Raw genomic sequence first — 17,221 nt, 5'->3', positions numbered from 1 at the left:
CTCAACCGCTGGAACTCTTACTGATTGGAACAAGGAAACTTTCGGCCAACTCCCCACTATGATCAAGAAATCAACTGCCCAAATCAAAATGACACAACATCAATGTGCTCCCCGTACTGGAAATGACTTGACGTTTTGGTTCCTTCAGGAAAAGAAACTCAAAGCTCAGCACATGATATTGCTTGCCAGTCATGCAACCTACTGGCAGCAAAGATCAAGAATTGAATGGATACAATCCGGCGACCGTAACGCCACTTTCTTCCATACTAAAGCAACAATCCATCGAAGCCGCAACAACATACAACAACTTCAAGATCAACAAAACAATTAAGTAGTAGACAAACAGTCCATCGTTAGACTAATGATTGATCATTTTACCGATCAATATACGACGCAAAGTACAGTGATAGATGAATGTTTATTTAATGAAATAACCCCAAGGTTAACGCCTCGCCAATGCACCTCACTGACGGAAGAAGTAACTCCCAAGGAGATTAAAAAAGCCCTTTTTTCTATTGGTTCTGAACGTGCTTCAGGCCCAGATGGTTATACTAGTAAGTTTTTCAAAGTCTTCTGGGAAACAACCCATTTACAGCTGATAGAAATGTTACGTAGCTTTTTCAACTCCCTAATATCCATCCGCTCATGAACCGCACAGACCTAACTTTAATTCCAAAAGTAGATCATCCATCTAAACCATCACAATTTAGGACTATAGGACTTTGTAGTGTCACGTATAAAATCATATCAATAGTCAACCACATACGTCCTTTACATCCATTCCTAATAAGTCCTTAATAAAGTTCCTTTGTACCCCAAAGATCTATCCAGGATAACATAGCAATCGCAGGCGAGTTGTTTCACCACATCAGAACATCAACCAATACCAAAGATCCCAAAATATCTATTAAACTAGATATTTAAAAATCCCATGATAGCCTGGAATGGGGCTTCGTTAGAAAAGCCTTTACCAAATTAGGTTTCCCAACAATTTTTATAAATATATCATGTTGTTCATATCAACAGTCACCTATTCTAGAGGAATAAGACAAGGGACCGACTCTCCTCATATGTGTTTATCATTTGTGCAGAAATACTTTCAACAAATCTAGGGAATCTTGAAACACAAAAATCAGTGGAGGGACTTCGCATTTCGCAAAAATCTCCACCAATCCTCCATCTTATGTATGCAGACGATCTTCACATAATATACAGGTCTTCATCAAAGGGTATGAATAATCTCCAAAACCTTCTTCAACGGTACAATACCTCAGCAAGACAAAATATTAATACATCCAAATCCATTATTATTCACCACCCAAAGCTTGACCCGTCTCAGGTAAATTCTCTTCAACAAACTTTTAATAATCCCACAACCTCAACTCCCCCTATGTATCTGTGAATGGAATTCAAACAAGGAAGAGTTTCTCGTTATTTATTTGAACCTCTCATAAACCGCCTAGCGCGTAAGGCAAAAGGCTGGATAACGAAATGCCTAACACCTGCAGGAAGATTTTCTCTAAGAAAATCCTCCTTAATCCCTACCTCCAACCACATAATGCAAGCACAATATCTTCCTACACAAGTGCAAAAGAAAATTGATCAAATTACTAGGAATTTTTTCTGGAGGCATGACTCGTCTGTGAAGAAGCTTCACCCCTTGGGATTTGATAAGCTGACTAGAACAGAGTCACAAGGAGGGCTAGGCATACGTAAAAGCAGCGATCATAACAAGGCTCTACTTATGAAGCGGGTTTGGAACCTCTATGAGAAACCGAATTCGATCTTGGCTTCCCTCTACAACGAAAAATATCTGAAACAACCAGCCCTCAATGAAGGCAATTAGCATCTCTCATTCCTACAATGAAACAACATCTTTTCTACAAAATCGAAAATGGATTAACACCCCCCATCCAAGATAATTGGATCCCGCAATTCGCTAATACCTTGGATCCGGTGAACAGTTACTCCATCCACATGGTCGTTGACCTCATTGATCATCTCAGTCACACCTGGAACCACGACAGGCTAAACCTCCTCCCCCCTCACATAACCCAGACAATCGTGAATATCCACCTCCCCCAAAACAACCCCTTTGATAGGATCATATGGCCTTTCACCAAATCTAGAAAGTACACTACATCATCTGGATACAATTGCTTAGTAAGTACATCAAATCACGCCCACCCACTACCAGCATCAAAGTTCCTATGGACACTTCCATGTCCTCCAAAAATAAAGTTTTTATTGTGGAAAGCAATCAATGAGGGCCTCCAAACACTCGCCATTTTACACCATATATCCACCTCACCGATACAGACATATCCCCACTATGCAATTCTCATCCAGAAACTGATGATCACATTCTCCTTCATTGTCAAGTAGCTACAGCCGCATGGAACACTCTCATAGCGGGACTTCCTAATCATTCAAGTGTCGGCCAAATATTTCCAACCCTTCCAAACCCTCAAACGACAATCTCACAAATCCTACAGTTAAAGGTACACGTTTCTATTAATACTGCATTTTGTTTCCTTTTCTGGTCCTTATGGATAGATAAGAATGACTACATATATCGTCAAAAGCAACCAAACCCGGGAAACATAGCACATATGGCTCTCAATCTTCAACAAAAATTCTCTTGGGCACAAACGAACCTCCCTCCTGTGCTACCTGGAATGCCAGCTTCTGTGAACCCTGGAAATGTAACACAGTCCTCCATTAAAATCATGGTAGGATGAAAAAAAACTAATTTGGGTTGGATCAAGATCAACACAGATGGCGCAGCAAGAGGACATCCCGGAATAGCTGGAGCAGGCTTCATATGCTGGGACTCATCTGCCAGCACCTTGATAGCGGTAGCACAACCGCTAGGAATCACCACTGCGTTGATTGTCGAATCTTGGACCATGCTCATAGCGTCTAGAATAGCAAAAGAACGAAGTTGGGCACAAGTTCATTTTGAAATCGACTCGGAAAACCTGCTTCGATTCCTATCTTCAGATGTTGAGCCTCCTTGGTACATTTCAAGTATGATCTCGGAAACCAAGCTAATCATGGGCCAACTACCGGAATGCATCATTACACACATCTACAGGGAAGGTAATCAAGCAGCAGACGGGTTGGCGAACCTTGCTGCCAACCGTAGTCACCTAGGAAACCTTTCAACCCTGGTTTGGGATCATATAGTCCCATCTTGCATTAACCAAATTGTAATGGATGACTCTTTGGGTAAAACATACCCTCGTGTAATTGCAGTTTAATCTTAATACAATCTCATGCTTCAAAAAAAAAAAGTAAAAAAACTAAGAACAAAAATCGAAGATAACTTGAGTAAGTTTTTCTTTATCTGTTTCCTCAAGAACTTTTCATTTCTCTCTGCCCCTTTTCATTTCTGTTAATATAGTAAGTGCTTTGAATGAAACAAGGCTATTCACGTGAGGAGTTACTCGACTGGTGGTGTATACCATGATCCTTGAGTTTCTTCAAAGTCTCATCTAGGTTTCTTAATGTTTTAGTTGCAGGGTCCTAACAAGAGAGAATAACATTGCACCACAACAAACACTTGTCGCATTCAGCTAAAAAAATATCTATCTCACTCAGTTTTAATCGTGCCTGCGCATTGCAAATGTTTCTATTGATTGGTCATGGATTGAAGTCATTCAAATGTTAGGGGTAGGCAGTTTGGGTGAAGAAGGCCGTTAAGTCTCTAAACATGCTATAGATTAGTCTAATCGGCTTCAGCTGGTTTTATATACCATGAATAATAAGTTCTGTATCCGTACGTTCAACTGCATGATTTTAGAAAAATTTCATACATTTACCAAACTTGCGTTAAGCGACCTTCTCATGGGTATTTTCTTAAGTGGAATAGTAGATTGGCCACTTTAACAACATAAATCAGCAAAACTTGGTCCATGCCCAACGCCTGGTCTGCTAAATTATAGAATACTAAAGGTAGTTGTGGAAGCAATTCAAACGTCTCATGTTCCAAATCAAAAGCTATTGGGTTTAATTTAAAACTGTAAAGATCCATCCAGTGAAGAGCTCCACCTGTAAAAATACGCGCTGATGGTAAAACAGTGAAGTCATAATGCCTCTTTTAACCGTAATGTTTCTCCACCCAATATCACCACCATCCCGGAGGTTATACACCTGAACATTGCCGCACTGAATACTAACAACCTTGTACTCGTTACTTGAATGAACGTAACCCAATCCAATCGACCATGTTCTTGGCCAACCAAAACCGTTGCATTTAATTTTTGGAAGTCAAATGTGCTGCCCAGTGACAGGATTACAGACATAATCTTGTGTTCCATATACATCTCTTTCTGTTGCTGCTGTTGTGGTATATGCGTAACAAGCAAAACCGTAACCGTTGCAAGAACCAACCATGAAACTTTCGGTGATGGTTGTAGGTATGATAAAGCTGTTGTCTAACTTCCTAGTATTAACTACTTTATTACAGTACTTTTTTCTTCTGGAAAGTAGAATTCTTTTTCAGTTCCCCTGGCTCGATCATTAAACCGCAAACCCCCGTAAAGTAAACCTATCTTGGGTTTAGGCAGAAAATTCCGGCATGTTTTCCATAATTCTCTGCACTGTAGTTGTGAGACCATTTGGTAACTTAAAAAAGTATGCTTTCTGTGATCTCCAAAGGTAACTTCTCCATTGCTAAACTTGAGTTGAATCACCGATTATACGACTACTATATAATAGGTATAACAATTTGTTTAAGAGGCAGTGGTGGAGGCCCATTGTCGAGATAAATTGAGGTTTGGCCTGTTCAGGAGGCAAGTCAGGTGGGGTGCGGTGGGATGAGTCTTTCCATGTTTATCCAGCGTCACGGTCAGAAAGAAAAAGAAAGAACAGGTTAAAGGAAAAAAAGAAAGGTTTGGGGTAAGAGTTTAGTGTTTGACCATCTAACACCGCCTTTGTAGTTGTACATGTTATTGTAGACTAGATTTGTGCCCGTGCTCATGGGGCATTTTTTTTCTTTCTAAATTGGTGTGCGTCAGGCTTCGTTCCGTCTCGTGGCAATGCATTTTCAACTTGGTGTGCGCGGGGTTTTGTCCCATTCCGTGGCGATGCAGTTTTTATTTGGTTTGGCGTGGCCAATACATTAAATATCTAGAGAAAATATAAGAAATATGTGCGAATTTTATTTATTTTTACCTTTTATTTTGGTAGAAAATATGGGTGGAATATGTGAGATTTTTTCCGTTACATATTAATTTGGAAAGAAAAAAATCCTAATATGGTAGGTACTGGACTTCCAAATTGAATTTGGACTTTCATAAAACTCTAAACACGGTAAATTTCGTTTTCCTTTTAAGTTTGTAATTTTCAAACCAATCATACATTGCCAAGTGTCCTCACCAAAATCCTCGTTTCACAAAACTCAAAAAAAAACTTGTTTCGACCAATAGAAAGTGAGGATTTCCTCACAATTCAACATGAGAGATTTATTTGTCTAGGCCTTTTAACTTGTTCCCGTGCTATGCACCAGGCATATTTTTTTCTTCTAACTTGGTGTGCGCGGGGCTTCGCCCCTCCCCGTGGCAATGCATTCTTTATTTTGTGTGCGCGGCTTCGGCCAGCGCCGTGGCGATGTATTTTTGATTTGGTGTGGCGGGGCAAATACTTAAAATGGGTGGAAAATATGTGCATATTTTATTTATTTTTTTCTTTTAACGAAGCCCCGCGCCGTGGCAATGCATTTTTGATTTGGTGTGACGGAGAAAATACATTAATATGTGCTGATTTTGTTTATTTATTTTTTTTATTTTCGTAAAAAATATGTGGATTTTTTTCCCTTTATATATTAATTTGGAAAAAAAGTCTTAATATAGTAGTTACTCGATTTTCAAATTGAACTTGAATTTCCATAAAATTTCAAACATGGTAAGTAAGGTTTGTAATTTTTAAACCAATCATATGTTGTCAAGTGTCCTCACCTATATATTATCAAGTCATGAATTCTAAACTGATTGGTTTACTCTTTTTAATCTATTTCCTATTCTTTTTAAACCAATCATACGTTGCTAAGTGTCCTCACCAAAATGCTCGTTTCACAAAACTCAAAAAATGCATATCTCGGCCAATAGAAAACGAGGGTTTCCTTGCCGTTCAACGTGAGAGTTTTTTTTGTTTAGGCTTTTAAGTCTTTAAATTTTTGATTCGGTGTGCGCGGGGCTTCGCCCCGCCCCTCCCCCTGGCAATGTATTTTTGATTTAGTGTATTCCCATCCCATCTCGATGCATTAAATAGGTGGAAAAAAAGATAGGAATTATGTGCGGATTTTAGTTATATATTTTTTTTTAATTTTCGAAAAAATGTGTGTTAAATATGTGAGTTTATTTTCCCCTTTATGTATTATTTTTTTGGGGGAGGCATCCTAATACGGTATGTACCCGACTTCCGAATTCAATTTGGACTTCTAAATACGGTAAGTTAAGTTTTTCTTTTGAGTTTATAATTTTAAACCAATCACATGTTGCCAAGTGTTCTCACCAGAACGATCGCTTCACAAAATTCAAAAAAGTCTTATTTTCGCCAATAGATATCGACGGTTTCCTCACCGTTCAACGTAAGAGTTTTATTTGTCTAGGCTTTTTAGAAAATGAAAAAAAAAATCGATGAGGAATTGGTGGAAACAATAATTGTTTCTGCATCACCAGAATATACCGCAACTCAGAGAATAACTAAAGAATTAGAATCAATTTTACCGGTTATGATACAAACAACCATTCTTTAAAAGCAAGTATATATATGGTTCATGGATGTTACATTGTTTTTTTCTGATTTCTTTTTTTTGTGGTTAGACATATTTGTAGGTATTATAAAAGGTACATTCGATCAATGTTGCCATAAGTAACCATGCGAGCCATCCTCCTATCCCCATTGCGGTTTCAATATTTACCATACTTAATTCTATTAACTGCACCATACATATCTATACACACACACGTATGGTCGTCATTAAAAATAGCACCAAATAAAGCTCTGTGTTTTTGAGGCGATAAGAGGACGTTTCCTTTGTAACCATATTTTTATATAGATTTTTAAAAGTTACGTTCTCATTTAGTTTTTGTGTACATATCCTAATAAGTGTGGGCTTCCCCGTATATTTTTGATTCCAAATACAGTAGGCTTCTGGATTTCCTTGTATGAAATCCTAAATCTAAGACGGAAGCTATGACAGAAGTATTGTATACCTTAGGCGGTGTTACTAACGTACAGTTAAGTATTTGGTCTAAACACGGTGTAACAAAATTATAATTAGACTAAAACCTTGATGGAAGTGTTGTCAACTTTCTTTTTTGTCGACGGCGTTACTAACGGACGGTTAAATACTTGATGTAAACAAAGTGTAACCCAATTTTTAATATTTCGACCAATAGAATTATGCCAAATGCCCTCACCATAGCTTCTACGTTGGAAAAGGCCCATTTCGACCAATAAGAACCGAGGGTTTCATCACCGTTTAACGTGAGAGCTTATTTTATCAAGGTCTTTAAAGAGAAAGATATTTTTCGATTTAGCTAGGGTGTTAAAAGATTGTCGCTATCTTGAATTTGCTCTATTTTCTTTGGTCCAAAAGAAACTTGATCATGCAAACATTTTCATTTTGTTTTCAAAGCGCTATGCGCACATGTACAATTTGGTTTTGGGTGCAAAAATTCGCAACATGCCAAACAAGACTTTTGAATCACAAAAAGCTCGGGTGGTGTGCGCATAAATTTTGAATCTATTGGATAACCATTTTGTGTAGTGTGGTATGACTCTAAGGAAAAATAACTATAAAGAATGATATAATATTATAGTCTATATCATCTCTAAAAATAATAAAGCAATTTATACCCACCAAGAAAAATATTTACTACAGTTGTTGTATGTGCATGAGTGCATAATGAGCACACGGTTTTAGTCGGTCAGATTTATTGTTATCTGAATACACATGTATATGAAAAATTTGATTGCTTAGATATACATGTTTACGGTGTTATTATGCATGAGGTGTGCCATGATAGCACAACTCAAAATGGATTAAAAACCAATGAAACTAGAAAGCAATTTGAAACAACTTGCATTTAAAACATAAATTAATTATGCTACTAGTAGATCAATACGACACCCACTTCCACTGAGAGAAATATTTTTCGGTGTTATCTTGCACTTGAGTACATAACGGTTACATATTTTCATTTCCCCGATTTCTTAAAAGATAAATATTCATCTGACGGTTTAAAAATACATATTATTGTTGTGTGATGCATTGTTGTGCCTTGATAGCACGACTCAAAAGAGAATCAAATACCGATAAAGAAATTCGAAACAATCCGAAAACAACTTGGAACAACCTGTGAAACAAAAATTAATTATGCTACAAGATTAGTTTTGAAATAAAGCATCTCTGTTGAAAAGGCTTGCTCCAAAGAGAAAGGGAGAAGTACTTACGAAAACTGAATATAGATGTACATGCATTGTATTTATCAATTGTTTCGTGTAATGACTGTGCTCCAAACTTACACTAAAAATTGAATACTGTAGGAAACATAGGTTGGTCTAACAGACCCAATTATTTAATAAATCGATTGTTCGTAAATACTCATATGTTTTCCATGCTAATTTTATTGTTACATTGAAATTAAATAAATCATGAATTTGGATTGCTTTGATCGTGTATATATATGTTTTGTAGACTTGGATTTGGAACTGTTCCAACAAGATTAATTTGTTTACAGTAAAATGATGTTTAATGGCGGTACCTAAGTTAAGTTTAATTTGTTTTGCAAACATGATTCTGAATTGATCATTAAAATGATGTTTTGTATATACATGTTTTGCAGACTTGGATTTGGAACTGTTCCAACACGGTTAATTTGTTTACAGTAAAATGATGTTTAATGACGGTACTTGAGTTCAGTTTAATTTGTTCTTCAAACATGATTCTGAATTGATCATTAGATATTTTTGGATTTAACTAGGGTGCCAAAATATTGTTGCTATTTTGAATTTTCTCTATTTTTATTAATTTTTTTTTGGCTGCGTAGAATCTTGATCAATAGATATTTGCATTTTCTTTTCAGCTTACAAAATAATTGCACATGTATAATTTGGTTTTGTGTGAAAAATTCGTAACATGCCAAACAAGATTTTTGAAGCACAAAGAGTTAGGGTCTATTGTTGTGGTCATAAATTTTAATTCAACATATAACCATCTTGTATAGTGTGGTATCTTATCTTATGTCTTGTGGAAAAGATTGAAATAGGTTATACGTTAGAGTTCGAATCTTACCCTTTGAGGAAAAATAACTTTAATAATCACTTATGCTTGTGCTATGACTGCATAATGAACGCACATCTTTAGTTTATCAGATTTGTTATTATCTAAATGCATGCAGAATCTTACGGCTTAGAGATACATGTATTTACCTTGTTGTTTTGCATCTGGTATACCATGATAGCACAACTCAAAACGGAATCAAACCCAACGAAGAATATTTGAAACAACTAGAAAACAACCTGAAACAACTTGCATTTAAAAATGAAATTAATTATGTTACTAGAAGATAAATGCTACACCCACTGAGAGAAATATCTACTAGTGTTTTCTTGCACATTAGTACATAGTGAGTACACATGTTTCGTTCGTCCAATCTATCATCACATAGATTTGTAAAATCTGATGGCTTAAAGATACATGTTTATTGTCATATGGTGCATTATTGTACCATGATAACATGACTCAAAACACAATCAAATACAAATGAAGAAATTTGAAAGGGATCGAAAACAACTTGAAACAGCTTGTGAAACATAAATTCATTATGCCACAAGATTATCCTTGAAATAAAGCGTCTCAGTTGTAAGACCTTGCTCCAAAGAGAAAAATTATAAGGAATGTTTACAAAACTGAATGTGCTCCAACAAGTTACACTAGGTATTTTAACTTGTAAGAAACGTTGTTGGTCTAACAAACCCAATTAATTAATTAATCTATTTTTCGAAAATAATCATAAATATCACACCCAACTAATTGAGAATTTCTAATGTGTGGATGTCTGAATCTTCATTAACAATTTTCCTTGTAAGATCTATACATTGATCTCCAAATCCTTCAGGCTTCTTCACACTGTTCCAAAATATATTTTAACATTTCTTCTTGTAACACTATCAAAATGAATCTTTAATCACTCCTCCTTTAGCATTTTGTTAGTACTAGAATTTGCAATACTTATTCCTACTTTTATATGTGATGATGAGTAGAAATATATATCTTAAGGAATTCATTAGTGGACATGATAATAAAACATATCAAGGTACAAGATGGGTTGTACTTTTTGCTGGTTCAAATGGTTATGAGAATTATAAACATCATGTATAATATAATGTCAAAATGTGGGTTCTGTTTTTGTTATTGTGTAGTTTAAGGATAATTAATTACTGATTTCTAAAATGTTTTGCTATGTTTTGTTTCAGACAGATATATGTCACGCATATCATGTCTTAGTGAAAGGAGGAATAAAAGATGAAAACATAATAGTTTACATGTATGATGATATTACATTCGATGAGTACAATCCTAGATATGGTGTTATTATCAACAACCCTCATAGCGAAGATGTTTACTATGGAGTTCCAAAGGTATATCTTCAATAGTAATACAACTTGTAGATATTAATAATTTTAATTTAGAGACATATATATATATATAAGGTTTCAATTTCAGGATTATATTGGAGAAGACGTAAATGTTGGTAACTTTTTAAACGTTCTCCTGAGCAATAAGTCAGCTCTTACCGACAATGGTAGTGGGAAAGTTGTTTCCAGTGGTCCTAAGGACGCTATTTTCATTTACTATGTTGATCATAGTGTTGCTGGTTTACTATGAATGCCACGCATGTCATTTCCCTTATATGCAAATGAACTTCATGATGCATTGACAAAAAAACATAACGCACGACATACAAAAGCATGGTGATTTATATTGAAGCTTGTGAAACAGGAAGTATATTCAGTAAGCGAAGGTCCACTTCCTCCTTCTGAGTATACTACTTGTCTGGGTGATTTGTATAGTATTGCTTGGTTAGAAGATAAGAAACTTTTCCTCACTCGTAGTCTTTTCTTACTAAATTTGAATCAAGATGGATTTTTTTTATGTCGTTCTTTGTTGTTATATCGTTAATCTCTGTGTCTTTTGGCTATATATATATATATATATATTGTGCAATGACCGGCACAATATGAAGACTGGAACTCTACAAAATAATTATGAAGTGGTAAATTTAACCCCAACAATAAGCTTTTCTATTTGCTGATGATAACGCTTTCTAGATGTAGCAAATGAGATAATTTTTGTTAATTTTTGCAGGTGAAACGAAGAACGCTACCGCAAAATACAAACCCTAAATCACATGTAACTATACAAATGAAGAAACCCAAAACAACTTGAAAAATCTTGTGAAAAAGAATTTAATTATGCCAGAAGATTAGCCTTGAAATAAAGCGTCTCAGTTGTAAGACTTTGCTCCAAAGAGAAAAATTGTAAGGAATGTTTACAAAACTGAATGTGCTCCAACAAGTTACACTAGGTATTTTAAATTGTAGGAACCGTTGTTGGTCTAACAAACCCAATTAATTAATTAATTAATGTATTTTTCGAAATAATCACAAATATCACACTTTTTATAAACGTGTAATTATGTTAAGAATATCTAGGGTGAATCTCGTTGACTACTGGGATGCCATTCTGTCTAGCCTTATAAATAGAGGCTAATGTTTGTGTAATACACACATTAATAAGATTCCTCTCTACTTCTTCTTCCTATTTTTTTGTCTTGTTTTCTATTTCACAAGACGTTATCACGCACGTTGTTCTATCAACTGATCCATGGAATTGGAAGAAGATTCTCCACATTTATATCTAAACTCCTTTATTGGTTTTTTATATATATATTTTCATTTTATTAAAAGGATTCTAATAAATTTTACATTGGTTTTATTATAGGTTTGTGACTGCCGACGTATTTATTTAACCTTAATGAATCACACAAATATATGGTTGTTGCTCATATTCATGGGTAAATCAACGCCCACCAACTTCAATTTGCAAGCTCTCGGTAAAACTATTAACTGACTTTATGATACCATATTTTTTTAATTGCTTCCGAGTCTCTTACTGGTTATTTCTTAGTTTGAGAGCTTTAAGAGCTTAAAGGCTCGTTAATATCTCTCGGACCATATATATCTTGTTATCAAATCAATTTAATAGTCTTATTCGTCATATTATCATATTGTTTTGTTGAAAATAACGCACTCAAGTTTTTGAGTCTATAAATATGTTCTAAGACTATGGATTACTCTTCTATGATTGATTTATATCTTCGGTGCCTGCACTAGCCATACGACTATGGTATCCTTTTAAGTTATTTTTTCCTTTTTTTGGTGCACTTAAAATCGATTGGATAATCCAATAACTATATAGTTTATATATAGACCATTGATGATCGACTTTGTTGAAGTTCGATTTTCCTTTACTTCTCTTATCTCTTCATAGAGAAAAGAAAAATAAATCTATCGAAAGATTGTTTTTTTATTCCTTCATTGAAACTGTAATCACCAAAAATTGGTGTCTTATTTCTTCTCTAATTTTTTCATAGAAAAAAAAATCATCGTAAGAAGGTTTATAGTTTCTATGCCTCTAATGAAACTATAATCACCAAAAAATGGTGTTGGTTCGGACTTGATCACCTTTATGATAATAAATCATATGCATGGTTGAAAAACCTACGTCCAATCAATTTGGTATGTTTGTCTGTTGGTCAATATGGTTTTATCTAAATTATAAACCATTGGTTTCTATTCCTTCAAAGAAACCATTCACCAACCATAAAAAGTGGATTTTTTCTCTTTAAAGAATAATGATAATGATTTCTTTATTTTTTTAAAATAAACGTATAAGTCAACTAGATTCGGTTTTCCCTATCGACCTTGGAGGGCAAAGTATCATTATTATGGTTTAAACCAATTGCAAATACCAGAGAATGAAAAAAAAAATTGTTGCATTCTTAAGGGATATCAAGCAATTTTAATTTTTCTTCTTGCTATGATCTCTGAAATTCTGGACTGTTTACGTACTGTTACCATTCACTAAATGTTTGACCTTGGTCGCAAACTGAACTTGAAGTTGTGAAGAATTGGTTTCAGGCCTTTTCTCGTCTTGTTTTTGTTGAATCCCAAACACCTCATAATCTTTTGTTCATCTTCTGATTCAACGACAACATCTCACATCTTCAATGGAAGTACATAACCTTGTTCACTCTTATCTTGCTCTGGATTCTCGGTTAAATAGACTCTGCACAACTTTGAATTACTTTCCATTCTTATCTAAGCCTCTGAAATGAAGGAACACCTCGAGCACAACCCATTTGACCTGAGCTTGCCAATGTGGAGATGCAACAACATCATCTTTCTCAGTTAGGAAAAAAATGAATGTAGTAATGCTGGACTCGATCTAGGTTTGAGTTATAAAGAAAGAGGTGCCCCCTTAACGAAATTTAGTCTGTCTTTAGCAATTCACAAGAGAATTTCATTGGCATCCCCAAGTATTTATTCCCTAGAGCTCCAGTAATTGTAGTTTGTGATGATAAGAACTTTTATACTTCAATTCCGCCAATTCCAATGTCGACAAGCAATGAATTAAGCTCATGTTTTTTTCTTTCATGTTGCAAGACTCCAAAGTACTTACAAAATGCAAAAAAAGGCATAATATACACAAATACGAAAGAAATAGTCAATAAAAGCATAAGAAATTGACATTCAAAAGATGTATTTTAGGTTCCTATCATAGCTTGATACACACAAATGAAATATACTTATGTTTAGATATAGATGAACTGTACCCAAACGTGTATCCCTTGTTGGGTCAATAGTAGTTAATCGAAGTTAGCCACATGAACGCTTATAGTTCAGCCATTTTCATCTAAGATCAAATATGATGATCAATCAATCATGATAGATAATCAAATGAATCTAAATGTGTTTCTAGAGAGTTGTTCAAATGTTCATCATCTTTTAGAAATGTATATAGGAACCAATTCATGAACATCATACCACAGTTTGGAAAATAAGTTTGTATTCCTTATTTCATTAAGTTTCAGGAAAATTAGTTCGCAAACTGAGTTAGCAAACGAACTTAATTAATGATAGTATGAAAATCCATTCTTACCGATTTTAGAAACTAACCACTGTGTTCGCAAACTGAGTACGCGAACAACAGTTCCGGACTTTGGCTTTGTCCAGCCCTTCGAAAACAGGGTACGGGAACAGCAGCTCCGGACTTGGCTTTGTCTAGCCATTCCAAAACAGGGTACGGGAACAACAGCTTCGGTTCTTTTCACAGGTAAACCAGTTTGCAAACATAGTTCGCAAAATATAGTTCCGGACCTGAAGTAGACTTTCTCAGTTAGTATACAAAGTATACAACCTGTATTATATCCATACATGGTAGTAGTTCTAAAACTCTCATTTAATCATTGAAACATCCTTGGAATACAACAATTAATGGTAATATTACACATACCACTAGCTTCCAGTAATTTCCAAGTGATTAATCGATCCATACGAAACTTCCCAAGTTGACATCAAATGATTGTCTCACACAAATCATGTAAGATGTTCAAGGTAATTTTCACATGATCATCTTTGGCTTAATTAATATTTAATTTCCAACAAATAAATAGTCCCCAACTAAACTCGTCAAGAATACGATGAACTTAGCTAAAGTTAAAAGCTTCCAACACGTATTTCGAGAAAATATATACGAGATAAACTCAGCTCAAAATATCAAATGTATATCATTTCAAAAGTCTATATAACTATACGACTTAGTCTCTTTAGAGGATATAATAGAATAAACTTCTAAGTGATACATAAGTTTTAGTCTCCACATACTTTTGTTGATGAAGTTCCTCCAAGCTCTTCATTAAATCTTCTTCTTCTTCTCGTAAATGATATCGAGAAATTTAGTAATTTGGTATCAGAAGACATAAATGTTGGGTTACCACAGACTCTTATGACCTAATCGTTTTCAATTAATATCTCCATATTTCATACCACAGGTCAGGTCCTCATGTTATCCTAAGTTTAAAGCTCAACTACACACTTATATCCTAATCCGAGACACATCTATAAGTAGACTAGAAATCAAGTATATAGTTTTAATCAACTAAACTTTAAAAACAAGCTTGAGATAGCAACCTTTTCGAGTTCGACCGAGCAGTTCTCTAACAATTTTAATAACAAGGAGAAGCACTTTTGTTGCAGTTCAAAATAAGGCTAGCTAAGTATATCATGTTTACTTGGTGTCTGGTTTTTAAAGAACGCGCAATTGGGGGATACTAAAACTAATTGGGGGATATAAGTTACTATCCCCATCCAATAATGTCTGCTAAGGGGGGTGTTTTTTGGGAACGAAAATACTAAAATACCCTTTGGGTTATTTAAAAACATTATGAAAAGACTATAATACCCTTCCCACAAAATAAAATCTTCAATCTTAAAATCAAAAAACCAAAATCATATCCCCGCATCTGTTCCGACACTCTTGTTTGTTAGGGTTTTGAATATTTGTTTTCCTTTCATCGTTCTTTATCGTTGATTAATCGTCGGTTCAAAAATATCTTCGTCGCTTACCCGATCTATAATCATGCCTCCACGAAAGAAACACAATCCCACTCTGCAATCAAAATCAAAATCAGTAGCTCAACAAAAACAAGAAAAATGGGTCAATCAGATTGCTCTTGAAGAAGAAGAAGAAGAAGAGGATTCATACCATCAAACTCTCGAAAAAATGGCTTGTGCGACAAAGTAAGTGATTCTGAAACGTTTTGTAAGTCTATTAATCGATTTAAAGCAGTGGGTTAGGTTAGAATCGCGAACCCTAACTCAAACAATTTAGTTACAGTCACTTCCGGCATTGAAATTAGTATGAATACAATGCCGGTACTATGTTACGACATTGAATTTAGTATGAATACCACGTCAGGAGTTGGTCACGGCATTGTTTTAATTTTTACATGTATGCGGGAAATGCTCATTTCGTATACATGAATAACCTAGGAATTACCTAAGACTACCAGCATTGTCGGCATTTTTTCACTTAAGCCGGCTTTGTGTCCCGGCATATTTTACAATGTCGTTTTATGGTCCCGGAATGGACGATTTTCGTTAAACAATGCCAGCCCATGTGTTTCAATGTCGTTATTTAGCATATCTATGTTGGCATCAAATATATGATTTTTAGTTGTCGTTTATTTATTTCGTATGTCTTTTGATAGGGCTAAAGCTAAGGAAATAAAGAAAGTAAAAAAGTAAAGATGTTGGCATTAAAAAAAAAGAACGCTCTTGGTACTCCCGAGTCTCTGCCTCCTCAATAGAGAGATTTTGATCACAATAAGTGTTTGGGGTAAGGCTCTGCAAGAGGGAAATATTGTGAGTGTAGTGGGACCGTAGAAACATCGAAATCCTTGAACGTACCGGAGAATTAGATGATGGTCACGATGAAGAGCAAGATGATGAGGTTGAGCCAAGTGAACAGGCTATCCAAAGGGAAGTTTTAGAGGAAGATGGTGGGCCCAGCGAACAAGCGACACAAGGTGAAAGTGAAATAGAAGAAGAACAAGATAAGAAAAAATTAGTCAAAATAAAAGGTTCGCACCCTCCTCATCCTAATGACATGTTTCCTTCCCGTGATGACGGTAAAGTTTGGGGTCAAGCGCGCGATATAAAACTCCTATTTGGCTACAAGGACACGTAGGCTCAGCAAATCTATGTAAGAATTTTTACCTTGTGTTCGTGTATTGTTATGTATGTTTTCTTTCAATGTCTCATACTTATGTATACTTTCTTTTTATTTATATTAATGTACAATCTCATTGTCTCCTATTTGTAGGATCACAAAAAAGTTGTATGTGTTTGCCGAAACCAAGTCGCGAGTGATTGGTGTTTGTTTAAGGAATGTGTAGACGTCCAACAATTAGTAAAGGACTCTGGGCTATATCTTTTGGTTGAAAATTGTGTGAAGTATGATTTTGTGACACTCAATTTTTTCGTCGAGAGGTTTCATGGTGAAACTGATACCATGCACCTCCCATTTGGGGAAATGAACTTGATCCCTGAAGATACTAAGAATATTCTAGGCATATGGGTTGGC

General features: G+C 35.2%; 1 pseudogene; it reads left to right on the top strand.

The window, feature by feature from the left end:
* The first annotated feature begins 10,267 nt into the window (after positions 1-10,267).
* On the top strand, positions 10,268-16,825 carry LOC113316404 (annotated as a pseudogene).
* Positions 16,826-17,221: the final 396 nt, after the last annotated feature.

The sequence above is a fragment of the Papaver somniferum genome, chromosome 10 (assembly GCF_003573695.1).
Source record: "Papaver somniferum cultivar HN1 chromosome 10, ASM357369v1, whole genome shotgun sequence".
NCBI lineage: Eukaryota > Viridiplantae > Streptophyta > Magnoliopsida > Ranunculales > Papaveraceae > Papaver > Papaver somniferum.
Note: the sequence above shows the minus strand (reverse complement) of the source record. Positions and strands in the feature narration are given on the sequence as shown.